This window comes from Schistocerca nitens, unplaced genomic scaffold, assembly GCF_023898315.1.
Source record: "Schistocerca nitens isolate TAMUIC-IGC-003100 unplaced genomic scaffold, iqSchNite1.1 HiC_scaffold_381, whole genome shotgun sequence".
Taxonomy (NCBI): Eukaryota; Metazoa; Arthropoda; class Insecta; order Orthoptera; family Acrididae; genus Schistocerca; species Schistocerca nitens.
This window is the reverse complement of record NW_026045915.1, coordinates 32,501-37,500: the sequence shown is the minus strand read 5'-3', so window position 1 is coordinate 37,500 and position 5,000 is coordinate 32,501. Positions and strand designations below refer to the sequence as shown.

General features: G+C 55.2%; 1 non-coding gene across 1 annotated transcript in view; it reads right to left on the bottom strand.

Moving 5' to 3' along the window:
- Positions 1 to 1,155, bottom strand: part of LOC126230367 (small subunit ribosomal RNA) — a 1,909-nt gene extending 754 nt beyond the window's left edge. The window contains exon 1 of the ribosomal RNA XR_007544277.1: positions 1 to 1,155. This exon is cut by the window's left edge and continues 754 nt beyond it. This is a non-coding gene — a ribosomal RNA (small subunit ribosomal RNA).
- Between the last annotated feature and the right edge of the window lie 3,845 nt (positions 1,156 to 5,000).

The following is a 5,000-nucleotide window of genomic DNA, read 5'->3' as shown; positions in this document are numbered from 1 at the left end:
GGAACTGCGGCGGATCGCTGGCTGGCATCGTTTATGGTTAGAACTAGGGCGGTATCTGATCGCCTTCGAACCTCTAACTTTCGTTCTTGATTAATGAAAACATACTTGGCAAATGCTTTCGCTTCTGTTCGTCTTGCGACGATCCAAGAATTTCACCTCTAACGTCGCAATACGAATGCCCCCGCCTGTCCCTATTAATCATTACCTCGGGTTCCGAAAACCAACAAAATAGAACCGAGGTCCTATTCCATTATTCCATGCACACAGTATTCAGGCGGGCTTGCCTGCTTTAAGCACTCTAATTTGTTCAAAGTAAACGTGCCGGCCCACCGAGACACTCAATAAAGAGCACCCTGGTAGGATTTCAACGGGGTCCGCCTCGGGACGCACGAGCACGCACGAGGCGGTCGCACGCCTTCGGCTCGCCCCACCGGCAGGACGTCCCACGATACATGCCAGTTAAACACCGACGGGCGGTGAACCAACAGCGTGGGACACAAATCCAACTACGAGCTTTTTAACCGCAACAACTTTAATATACGCTATTGGAGCTGGAATTACCGCGGCTGCTGGCACCAGACTTGCCCTCCAATAGATACTCGTTAAAGGATTTAAAGTGTACTCATTCCGATTACGGGGCCTCGGATGAGTCCCGTATCGTTATTTTTCGTCACTACCTCCCCGTGCCGGGAGTGGGTAATTTGCGCGCCTGCTGCCTTCCTTGGATGTGGTAGCCGTTTCTCAGGCTCCCTCTCCGGAATCGAACCCTGATTCCCCGTTACCCGTTACAACCATGGTAGGCGCAGAACCTACCATCGACAGTTGATAAGGCAGACATTTGAAAGATGCGTCGCCGGTACGAAGACCGTGCGATCAGCCCAAAGTTATTCAGAGTCACCAAGGCAAACGGACCGGACGAGCCGACCGATTGGTTTTGATCTAATAAAAGCGTCCCTTCCATCTCTGGTCGGGACTCTGTTTGCATGTATTAGCTCTAGAATTACCACAGTTATCCAAGTAACGTGGGTACGATCTAAGGAACCATAACTGATTTAATGAGCCATTCGCGGTTTCACCTTAATGCGGCTTGTACTGAGACATCCATGGCTTAATCTTTGAGACAAGCATATGACTACTGGCAGGATCAACCAGGGAGCTGCGTCAACTAGAGCTGAGCAGCCGGCCGCCCGGGAGTGTGTCCCGGGGGCCCGCGCGAACACGCAAGCGTCCGCTCAATTATTCTGCAAACAGGAGGAGGCTGGGCTCCCCTGCACGATACACCTCGAAACCCTCTCAGGTCCCGGCGGCGCGCAGCGCCGTCCTAAGTACTTGGTCGGGTTCGAGAGAGGCGCAATCGCCCGGAGATAGGCGAGTAGACGCTTTCAGTGCGACCACCCGTGCTCCCAACTGAGCTTGCCGCTGCCGACAGAGGCCCGGGAGCGTGCTGTCGTGATGTTGCCGGCGGGAGACAACACGCGGCCACAAACAGTGACCGGGCAGCTCCAACGCCAGCGCCACAGAGGGGCAGAGCCCCACTTGGGTGCCAAAGCGAACTCTCCCAGCACAGCGCACGCGCCAACACATCCGCACAGCTGCGATACAAACCACCTGCGAGAACCGCGGGGGCGACCGAGCAGCAGACGGCGTCGCGGCGCCGAGTGCCGGGCGGCGGCGCATCCTCAACGCACACAGTCCTCAATCGGACCAGCACACTGCAGATGTCCACCGCGCTTCGCACCGGGCCCGGGAGGACCCACTTTGGCCGCACGGCGCCGCGCGCTGGGTGCGCCGGCACGCAGATGCGCCGCCTGCCGCCTCCGTCAGCCGGCGCGCCTGCCACTGGGCGCCCCCACCAGCCGGCTGCCGCGCGTGCGCCCACGCAGCGCGCGGCCAGCACGCCGGGCGCCCCCCCCTCACCGGCCGGGGACGGTCCCACCCAGCCACCGCCGCGTATCGCTTCATACCCACATGCCCACTCACGTTCGTGGGTATGACGGGTGTCGCTGAAGCAACCGGTTAATACCTGTACCGATCGTCGATATCAACGATTCACCTCCAGCGCGAACAACCGCGCAACAACGGATTTCCAGTTCATTTGCGTAACTTGGGCAGCAAACGTAGACATCCATCTACATTTGCGACTTCTACGAGTCTTGCATGCCTGGATGTTGTGTGTCACGACGCACTCCATCAGCATACATACACGCTGCGACGTGTGCACGAAAGAACACGTGGAAGGTGGCCAGCGTACGTATGCGAATGCCATTGCACAGCTGCGAAGCGCATTCAACACGCGAACTCCTGACCGACGAGCTAGAGGTGACAGGAGGGGAGGGGGGGGGGGGCGGGGGCGATATACGTCCTATTGCAGTACACAATACAGTGGATAGCGGGACCATGTGGAAAGTAAGCAACACTCGCAAGATGTGAGGGTACGCACCGTAAAATGAATCAATACGCAGAACACCACAGTGTGCGCGAAGTGAACTATGTTGAGATGGTTGCAATTAGGCAACGCTACACGAATTCCTAGATTCATATAACTAACAATTACAGGGCAGGTTAAGGCGCAACGTGGGTTAGGTTAAGGCGCAACTTGGGTTAGGTTAGGGCGCAACGTGGGTTAGGTTAGGGCGCAACGTGGGTTAGGTTAGGGCGCAACGTGGGTTAGGTTAGGGCGCAACGTGGGTTAGGTTAGGGCGCAACGTGGGTTAGGTTAGGGCGCAACTTGGGTTAGGTGAGGGCGCAACGTAGGTTAGGTTAGGGCGCAACGTGGGTTAGGTTAGGGCGCAACGTGGGTTAGGTTAGGGCGCAACGTGGGTTAGGTTAGGGCGCAACGTGGGTTAGGTTAGGGCGCAACGTGGGTTAGGTTAGGGCGCAACGTGGGTTAGGTTTGGGCGCAACGTGGGTTAGGTTAGGGCGCAACGTGGGTTAGGTTAGGGCGCAACGTGGGTTAGGTTAGGGCCCAACGTAGGTTAGGTTAGGGCGCAACGTAGGTTAGGTTAGGGCGCAACGTAGGTTAGGTTAGGGCGCAACGTAGGTTAGGTTAGGGCGCAACGTAGGTTAGGTTAGGGCGCAACGTGGGTTAGGTTAGGGCGCAACGTGGGTTAGGTTAAGGCGCAACGTGGGTTAGGTTAAGGCGCAACGTGGGTTAGGTTAGGGCGCAACTTGGGTTAGGTTAAGGCGCAACTTGGGTTAGGTTAAGGCGCAACTTGGGTTAGGTTAAGGCGCAACTTGGGTTAGGTTAAGGCGCAACTTGGGTTAGGTTAAGGCGCAACTTGGGTTAGGTTAAGGCGCAACTTGGGTTAGGTTAAGGCGCAACTTGGGTTAGGTTAAGGCGCAACTTGGGTTAGGTTAAGGCAGAAGTTGGGTTAGGTTAAGGCAGAAGTTGGGTTAGGTTAAGGCAGAAGTTGGGTTAGGTTAAGGCAGAAGTTGGGTTAGGTTAAGGCAGAAGTTGGGTTAGGTTAAGGCAGAAGTTGGGTTAGGTTAAGGCAGAAGTTGGGTTAGGTTAAGGCAGAAGTTGGGTTAGGTTAAGGCAGAAGTTGGGTTAGGTTAAGGCAGAAGTTGGGTTAGGTTAAGGCAGAAGTTGGGTTAGGTTAAGGCAGAAGTTGGGTTAGGTTAAGGCAGAAGTTGGGTTAGGTTAAGGCAGAAGTTGGGTTAGGTTAAGGCAGAAGTTGGGTTAAGGGATGGTGTGTGTGGGGGGGGGGTGGGGTGGCGAGGTTCGTTGATAGTGATGGTAGTAAGTGGACGCCTGAGGCACTATCAGATATGTCACGTCAGTTGCACTTGTGGCTCATGGCAGGTGGCGCGCCCGTTCTGTGTTTGTGGCAAAGGAGTGGCACACCTGTGTCTTTCATTCCTGCCATTGTTTATGTGCTGTGAGATGCGGCAGTGTGGTGCTGTTGGGTGCACCCCTGTGTAGGACATGTGTGGGTGTTGGTGGCGTATCTGAGCAATGGTGGTTGTAGGAAGAGTGGGATATTCAGTTTTCTGGTTCGACGTCCCGGTCTGGTTATCATAGTGTGGATGGTGTACTGTGGCCGAGAGGATGCACTGGATGTTGTTCCATGCTGGTACTTAGATGTTGTGTCTGCGTCTGTTACAGGCATAGACTAGTGGGTGATGGAGTGTGTGGGTGACGTGTGGTTGACATTGTGTGCACAGACGTTCAGCATGTATAGGGACAGTTGTATGTGTTATCTATATTCCGATGACTGCGCGTATTACTAAGCACCGCCGTGTATAAGCTTAATGTATGTATAGTCAATGCCTGTTCTATCTCTGTACAGTAGTAGCGGTGCGACTGCACTAGCTAGCTACACCTCGCGGCATCGTCCCCCGGTGTATGGCATATGATTATAAACATTCTGTCTATTAGTCAAAACCGGTGGTGTGACTACGTCACATGTTTGAGGTGGGGGGACGCAACACCGTGCCGGTGGGTCAGGGCTGCGAAACACTTTCCCCACACTGGGGGCTCGGACCCTCATTACTCGTCCCAGTAATATATTGCGGAGCGCACATAGCCATTGCCCAGAGTCTTTGCGACTGCGAGTGCAACGCCCACGGGGACCGACGTGGATGGGGCGGCCCATAGCTGATCGCTCAGCATCGGAATCCGTACAGTGAGCGACGCGGTCGCGCACAGACTTAGAGCACGTTTAGGGACAGCGGGAATGTCGAATATTGGATAAAACTCTTCATGAAACGCAAGATATAGGTGTGGATTGCAACTTACGAGTGCGGGAAACGTCCGCCGTTCATCCGCTGGACTTGCGATTTTGGTGGGTGGGGTGGGGCACGTACGGGTGCGGGTGGCGTGATTGTCGGTCGACGACTTCGTGGTGGACAGAGGATGCCGTCTTTGTGGGTGGCGTCGGACAATGTGTACTGTGCGCCCAGCGATGTCGTATTCAGCTTGGCGTCTCATAGATGGCGGTATCGCCGTTGCAGGAGGCCTAGATGGCGTTATTGTTTGTGGTGCGCTCGACATGGTGGAT